The sequence below is a fragment of the Ornithodoros turicata genome, chromosome 2 (assembly GCF_037126465.1).
Source record: "Ornithodoros turicata isolate Travis chromosome 2, ASM3712646v1, whole genome shotgun sequence".
NCBI classification, from domain to species: domain Eukaryota; kingdom Metazoa; phylum Arthropoda; class Arachnida; order Ixodida; family Argasidae; genus Ornithodoros; species Ornithodoros turicata.
This window is the reverse complement of record NC_088202.1, coordinates 31,825,474-31,834,203: the sequence shown is the minus strand read 5'-3', so window position 1 is coordinate 31,834,203 and position 8,730 is coordinate 31,825,474. Positions and strand designations below refer to the sequence as shown.

Below are 8,730 nucleotides of genomic sequence, written 5' to 3'. Positions count from 1 at the left end.
AAACGAACAACAAAAACCTACAGCACAACAGTCATCGTATGAATGACACACTTCTATCACACAGCTTTACCCCTTACGATGCAAAATCATATCCTCCTTTGTTCTGTAATTGACGAGCGAACGCTGAGAGCCTGAGACAGTTGAGACATTCCGTTCAAGAAAGCTAAGGAGTGAGCACTCCTATATGGCCCCAGTACACAAAAATGTACTAGAAGTGACATCACAGCTTGTATGTCATTTAGGTCATGTGGCCGAAGATGATCAATCCACGGAGGCCCGTTGCTAGGTTGTGGGAGAAACAAACAAGGGGCTGCATAGCAACCGGTCGTCTCCATGGCGGAATCGCGGGACATGAACGGCACGGCGAGAAACGTGCGTTATATTTTCGATTTGTGTTGCCGAAGTACGCAAATTCGATACAGTAAACCGAACGCTGTAACGTAAAGTTCGATTCAACTGTTGTGACACTAAGAAAAACTGTGAGACAGATGTGCGATCTGTGTGGATACTCTACGTGCCGTCTATGACGTTCATTTCAGTGTGAAACTGTTGACTTTTTATTTCCCTTACAATATTTGAACTGGTAAAGACATGGGCGACCAGTAAAACCCTTTATTGCGTGCATCTTGCGTCCTCCGCGGCTATACTCTCAGGTGAAAAATGTGTGCAACCCCAAATGGTTTATGAAAGGATTTTCACTTGAAACCACTTGCGTACAAACTGGTTCAAAGTAGTTTCAGGTGGAAATCCTTTTATCAACCACTTGTGATTGCAGGCATTTTTCACCTGTGAGCTAACAGTCGCAGAAATGCTAGGAGGAAAACAGTATAGTACACACTACTTGTATCACTGATTTATGCTAGAGTGCAACACTTAAGAAATAAATTTAAAAATATATTTACACTACAGGTTATAAAACACTTGAATATTTTGAAATTACGAGTGCTTTTACAATATTTAAAAAAATTAATTTCAAAATATATTTACACTACAGATTATGGAACACTTGAGTATCTTGAAATGACGAGTTCTTTTACAATTTGCATGGTTCTTTAATAGTATGGAGTAACACTGGCTTGCATAACAAGTTGTAAAAAGAAGAAGAAAAGCGTGAACGTTTCGACACCTATTCGGGCGTCATCATCAGCACAGGAAAATGAAACGGGGGCTTAAAACGGGAATCCTTTTAAACCCTTGTAACAGACTGGTAAGGGCCCCTTGTGACTGTTACAGGCATTTATCTCGCTATGAATGTGCCAAGATTCAAGGAATTTTCTCACCCCCCATCTGTGTTCAAAGGTCAATGTTGTCGCGTTGTCAAAATTGAAAGTATGTCCTGTTCTTAACACGTGATCGACAAGTTCGGTGCGTTGATTCTTTGCTGGTGGTTTTGTCAATTGTGCCTTGTGCTCCTTCATTCTGGTGACCTTCTTCCTCGCAGTTTCCCCTACATAGCACGTGTCGCATTGTTGACATTCCAGTTTGTATACAACCCCTGCTTTGTACATGTGGGGCACAGAGTCCTTGGGATGGCACAGAATGTTGCGTAATGTTTGACGGGGCTTGAAAGTGGTTACAATACCAAATGGCTTTAACAGCCTTCGTACTGACTCTGATAGGCCACGTACATAAGGAATGCATACAATATTGTCGGGGGCAGGTCGGTTATCTGAGACGGAACACATTTTGGAGACCGTGTCTTTGATGAAACGCTCGGGGTAATGACACTTAGATAGAATGTTAGTGGCTAAAAACTGCTCAGATTTCTTAGCTTGATACGTGCTAGGTATCTCGTCAGAACGATTAAAAAGGAACCTGATGGCAGCACGCTTGTGTTCGGGCGCATGGTCAGAGTAAAAATCTAAAACCGATCCATTATCACAGGGTTTATGATAGACACTGGTGTTAATCCAGTGTCTATCATAAACCCTGTGATAATGGATCGGTTTTAGATTTTTACTCTGACCATGCGCCCGAACACAAGCGTGCTGCCATCAGGTTCCTTTTTAATCGTTCTGACGAGATACCTAGCACGTATCAAGCTAAGAAATCTGAGCAGTTTTTAGCCACTAACATTCTATCTAAGTGTCATTACCCCGAGCGTTTCATCAAAGACACGGTCTCCAAAATGTGTTCCGTCTCAGATAACCGACCTGCCCCCGACAATATTGTATGCATTCCTTATGTACGTGGCCTATCAGAGTCAGTACGAAGGCTGTTAAAGCCATTTGGTATTGTAACCACTTTCAAGCCCCGTCAAACATTACGCAACATTCTGTGCCATCCCAAGGACTCTGTGCCCCACATGTACAAAGCAGGGGTTGTATACAAACTGGAATGTCAACAATGCGACACGTGCTATGTAGGGGAAACTGCGAGGAAGAAGGTCACCAGAATGAAGGAGCACAAGGCACAATTGACAAAACCACCAGCAAAGAATCAACGCACCGAACTTGTCGATCACGTGTTAAGAACAGGACATACTTTCAATTTTGACAACGCGACAACATTGACCTTTGAACACAGATGGGGGGTGAGAAAATTCCTTGAATCTTGGCACATTCATAGCGAGATAAATGCCTGTAACAGTCACAAGGGGCCCTTACCAGTCTGTTACAAGGGTTTAAAAGGATTCCCGTTTTAAGCCCCCGTTTCATTTTCCTGTGCTGATGATGACGCCCGAATAGGTGTCGAAACGTTCACGCTTTTCTTCTTCTTTTTACAACTTGTTATGCAAGCCAGTGTTACTCCATACTATTAAAGAAACATGTCGCCTGGCTTTTGGTCCATCTTCAATTTGCATGGTTATACACACGAGTGTGCTCACATTATTCTCACCGTCACATGGTGAGCCCCTTACTGTCTCTTAAACTGGGTTAGCTTCGTGAACATTTGTCTTACTTTTCTGACTTGGAGGTCCTATGATGTCTGCTTGCTCAGGTGATGGAGCCGAACATTAATATATCTTTCAGCAACACATCGAATAAGATGGACGTAATGGTTTTCAAGGGGTGTTCAATCAAACATGTGCTCATCCAAAGTTGGGAAGAGGCTACGGTCAAGGAATTGCTGGAGTACCTCGGAAGTCATCACTGTGAGGATATTTTTCATAGCTAATCTGTTCTCAGCAGCTGCGGTGCGGACAATCTGCTCACATTTCTGTGCAATTCTGACCACACAATCTGATGGGTACAGCAGGCCCCCCATTCTTTTTCGTCGAATTAGTGAGTAGGTCGGCTGTGAAGAGGGCACGCATGTCAGTGCACTTGCACAAGTCTCACACAATAAAGACTTCTGTAGCCTGCGTATTACAAATCCTGCTATGTAAGTCACAATTCGTGCCGCACATTCCGAGATGTACCCGGGAGCAGGGCAGTAGTCGTGATCGGCGACCTCTTCGCTGCTCTCATTTGGAAGGCTTGGCAAGAGCTGTCTGCGGTCAGTTGTCGTGTTGAGGGTTTCTTCAGAGGATACTGCCTTTGCGCTGCTTACATAGAGGATATCAATTTGTTCCAGTGGCAAGCAGTTTCCGAAGTTGACGTTAGTGACTTCATTCTGCACAATAAGTCTTTTGAAAGCCGCACTAAACTTTTGGGCATTAGGGTTGTCATTATGCCGTCCATATGATCTAATTGCACCAAAAAAGAGTCCAAGATGATCTTGACAGATCTTATGTGCTGCAACATACTGGAGCACTTTCTTTTTGACTAGTTGTTCGTGCATAGTCAGCAGGCTTTTCATCGAAATTTTGAAACCTAAGAACCCAGTCTTGCGATTCCCTTGAAGCAGAGTGGGACTATTTGCATACTCCTTGAGTTTTGAGATGTAGGTGTCTGCATGTCGGAATAAAACTTGACCATCAGAGAGGTTGGCTGCGGACAGTGGCCTCTTCCAGTGCCTTTGGTGCACGCTTCTTGAATTTAGTACGTCAAAAATGTTATTCATGATTCCGTAAACTGTTCTGTAGGTTGGCTTCCTTGAAATCCATCCATGCCCTGTATGCGACACTCTGTAAGGGCATTTGCAACAGACATACTTAGCGTTTGCGCCGCCAAGCTCACCTTCAGGAGTTGCCTACGCCAGTCATTGTGCGATGCCCTTAGACGGTTTGCGAGGTGTAGCCCTTCTTTCTGCTGCACAGTGTGCAGTTTCTCAATGAAATGCCCCCCAACTGCGTGACCATCAGGGTTGATGAGAACTTTTTTGTCACACAGTGAGTTTCGGACGAGCTTCAGCATGTCACACGGGTCCATGAAGGCTGCGAATGGTTCACTTGTTGCCGGATGCTGCAAGGTTGTTTTTAAGTTTTCCGGGTCACTAAAGTTGCAACCGAGACACCTCAGCATTACAAAATTGGCAGGTGCGCCGTCACATGTCAACGAGACAACTGTGATGGGCGTGGACAAGACTCTGTGAAACCAGATTTGCTCGTTGTTCTCCCCCAAGACCATCAACCAAGAAGTAGCCCAGAGGAAGCTTCCACCTTCCATTGATGGCCACAGCCATGACTACAAATGTAGCCTTAGCCAGTGGCAGGCAATCCCCTTCTGCTCCGGCACCCATATCCACATATCCATGGAACTTCCGTCCATCCCATTGAAGTTGCTGTCGGATTGCCATCATCGACCATCAGGCTGCACAGCGTAGGAAAGCCAGACTCAGCATTTTGTATTGCTTTCATCTTAACAGCCTTCAGTGCTTCTTTTGAAAATCCTGGGCTGCCATCAATGGTTTGGTACCGCTTTCCCAATGTCTTTGGATGAGGCAGACAGGTATCAAACACGCTCCTCACATAGTCATAGGCACGAGGTGAGAAGAAGTGCAACGTTAGTGCAAATGCTCTCAGCTCAGGTGAATACTGTGTTGGTAAAGCTTTCCCAGTCTTCTTTGCTACTCATCGCTTCAAAAGTTCTTGGTTTGCAGCACCAAGGCTCTCGAGGACAGAGGTATTCTCTTCAAGCAGCATCTTCTGTCGTGTTAGATCCCTGATTACATTTTTCAGATCAGCATTTCGCTTTTTTAGTCTTCCATTTGCCTGTTGGAGCCTCTTAATCTGCTTGTTGCTTTTGATATGTAATGAGGTATACCACTTCACTCTTGCCCTCAGGAATGATTTTTCTGGCGTATCAGCAGAAGGTATAACCTAGAACAGATTCATTTACTGGGTGAAATATCTTATTGCTATGGTGTTCCCTTCGTTCTGTTCTTCCTAGTATAATTCCCATGCCGGTTTTGTGCAAGTTGTCTAAAACCTTATTTGGTTTCCCACTCTTCCACGCCCGTTATCAGCATCACGTGATGCGGATAAGTTTCAGCAGTATAGCATTTAGCCACGGGAAGGAACATGGTGCGTTGTTGAACTGCTGTTATCATAATTGATCATTAACATCATCCACTGATGTGCTCCACATACCATATGCACTTTATTTTGTATTTTGCATGGGGGCATCTTCATACTCATGATTGGTGTATTCAGGAAAAGAATCACGACATGCTTTGTGTTGAAAGTTCATCATTTTATTGATTCAGTTGATTACATGTATTGTACAATGCAGAATTAGTAGGTATTACTCAAATCTCAAGTCAGTACCTGAATCATCTTCAAATTAAATCTTCTCAATAACAAGTGGAACATGCATGCTCTCTGCGTATCATATGGAGAAAACAAGTGTTGGGGAAAGTCAAACACATAGCAATTAATGCACATGCTTTGCCATCTAGGACAATTATAATAATCATGCTCGTCGTGATGGGCTCCAGCATGCTAGACTACTGATTCGGTTTTGCAGGTGCATACCCATAGCGGACCTCACCTTATCCGAGACCCGTGATGATTGTGCGCACGTAGAAGGCGGAAACAGGGAAGTGCTGCTCGACATTACCTCAGCCTACATCATCGGAAAACAACAACTTTATTTTGGCTTTGGAGTCTGGGGAGGTTCATCGCCACAGCCCTGTATGCGACAGCCCTGTATGGCATCATCGAAAAAAATTTGCAGCGCATATTTGTATCAGTCATCGTGTAACAATATCCATTTATGAGGGTAACAACACCATAAACAAGGAGCAGCCCTCAGTTACTAACCTCACACATTTCGCTCCAGGAAGGTCGTGGACACTCAGTAGAAGATGAACCACCACTGTCCTAGGTACACAGCAGTTACACCACATCAGTATGGATACATCTTAAACCTCAATGGAAAAGAAAAAACTGAAAACATCAAACGGAAACTTGAATAATAATAACTTTGAATAAATAAATAAAGAGACAGCACTTTGCCTTACAGCTGCAAAACAGCTATGAACGTTTCCGGACATTAAAATAAAATCTCATTAAATCCTCATTAAATTTAATAACAATTTTCAGCGTGAATACCTCTTCTGGCTCGTCCACATTCATACTGACAAGAGGGTCCCACACAGCCCAGAGACGACCTATAATTTCATACACGTTAGACGCAAGGTACATTGGGTTCCACCCGAGCTCTGCTAAATATTGAGCTGCATTGTGTCTTACATGGTCTTCTGCTTGTACATGTGCTTCGGAGTGCACAAAGGTTGCCTCGAAGATTAATGTGCTAACCTTTAAGCACTGGCTAATGGTTGTAGTCCTCTTGAGTACTCTTATGGTGTTTACGTTGATTACTTCATAGAACTGTGTCCTCCATGTCCTCTTACCTGTGACTGCTGCTCCTCATGGTCTGCAGGACATGTATCCATTGCAGAGCCCGAATTCCCCTGAATGGTATAACACATATAACATCACCCTGCTGGCCAAACAATGCGAAGTAATGTTGACGCATCTTTCGTTTCTAATGTAAATTCATGGAAAATGAAATGTGACTCAATGTAAAAGGAGACTGTCTCATAAAGTGGGTGAAACCTGACCAAATAATTACCGGTTGTATGTCTGCGCTTACTGGAGGGCACCACAAGATTCCAGAAGCGGCCTGGAATTTTACAAGCATTATGGTACAAGGCATAGTGCACACCTCCCCTGTAATGAACATTTGCTCTACCTGTTCCTCAGCCTCTATAGGTGGTCCAGGTGATGGGTGCACTACCTGCAAGGTTACGTAGACTCGCTTACATTTCCTTCACGCCTCACAAAGCATTAAGCATTTTCTCATGGCGTCATTTTTCAATATTCACTGCATATTATGAAAGCAATACTTGCATTGATGTGATTTGTCGCATGAAAAGCTATGGGGATGATGTTAATTGGTAACTGTAAGTAATATGTCACGACAATTGTGGTTGGAACTATACAGGGTGTCCCGGAAAACGTGTCATTGAATTATAGTAAAAAAAACTACACCACCTACAGTCATGTGGTCAACGGCATTTGCTCCTACTAGGTTTTTGCCGCCTCCTGATGTGCATGTCATCTAACATAAGTATGATTATGTAATATTTTGCTAACTCGGAAATTTGCTAAGTGAAGGTCACTTTTTTGCCCCACGATTTGAAGGGCATGTCTAATTTACTAAAATTAATGATACTTGAGAGGGATGTTCAGGATCTATCCAATCGGGAAAAACAGCTGAACATCATGCTCTACGGAGCTCCCACAGGATAGCTCACAACGAATTTTTCAGCTGAATCGTTGTCACTCCAACATAAAGAGGTTGGAAACCCAGCCCACCCCGGCGTCACAGCAAGAGATAACACAGGAACGGCTTATCGTGTTCCACTTTCACCGTGATAATGCTTTCCTTCTCCCAATTTGAAGAACTGTTACTTTTTCTACTATCACTCTGTGGGCTGGGTTTGAACCTCCTTTCGTCCAATTGAAAACAACTGTGCTCAAAAAGTTGTCCGGTGTCCGGTGTTCTGGTCCGGTGTTCCGAAAAGCATGATGTTCGCCTATTTTTTCCGAAGGGATAGCTCATGAATATAACTGTCAATTATCATGAATTTGAGCGAATTTGGCACGACCTTCATGTTGGTGGGGCCAAAAAGTGACATTTACTTGGCAAATTTTTGAGCCAGTTCGCAAATATTCACATAATTAAACATACGTTACATTACATCTACATCAGGAGGTGGCACAAACCTAATACAAACAAATGTAGACTGCATGGTTCCAGGTGGTGTAGCTTTTTTGTTATAATTCAATGACGTTTTGTGGAACACCCTGTATAAATCATACAGATTCGAACAGAAATGAATGCAGCCACCCTTCAGCTATGAAACTACTATCTCCTGACATTATTTTTTCTCCCCTGGATGACAAAAAGTTGCTCTGATGTTGCAGGCATTTTACCTGATATATAGGGTGCTCCTTATCAATGGGAAGGAGACCCACTGTATTGCTACTCCCCTGCAGTACATATGTAGCGAAAAGAATATTAAGGATCTTGCAGAACCTAAGTTGCTGCTCATACGATAATAGAGAGCACTAGTGTTGTCTAGTGCAGCATTGCTTGCAGAGTTCAATCGGAGTCGTTAAGACGTGAGAAGGGACCTTACCACTTCCACATCCGTGGTTGTGAGAGAGTCCCAAGGTGCCCACAGGTACCCTGAAATTTGTAAATTTTCTTAAACCTCACAAGAGGACAAGGCCTGTTATGGTGGAGCAAAATTGTACTGACTTCTGCCTCTCTGTCCTGTTCCTGTGTCTGAAAAGGTGCCGATGATGATGGGAGAGTTGCCTGAAAAGTGAAATTGCGTGCGACTGAAGCATGTCATCCACTAGCACCATCCTGGAGCTAAAAAAAATATTTGAGT

General features: G+C 43.5%; 1 long non-coding RNA gene across 1 annotated transcript; it reads left to right on the top strand.

Annotated features, from left to right (window-relative positions):
• The first annotated feature begins 5,727 nt into the window (after positions 1 to 5,727).
• LOC135383304 (uncharacterized) lies at positions 5,728 to 6,197 on the top strand. Its single transcript, XR_010419798.1, has 2 exons — positions 5,728 to 6,044; positions 6,105 to 6,197. It is a non-coding gene; the product is annotated as an uncharacterized LOC135383304 (long non-coding RNA).
• The last annotated feature ends 2,533 nt before the right edge of the window (positions 6,198 to 8,730 follow it).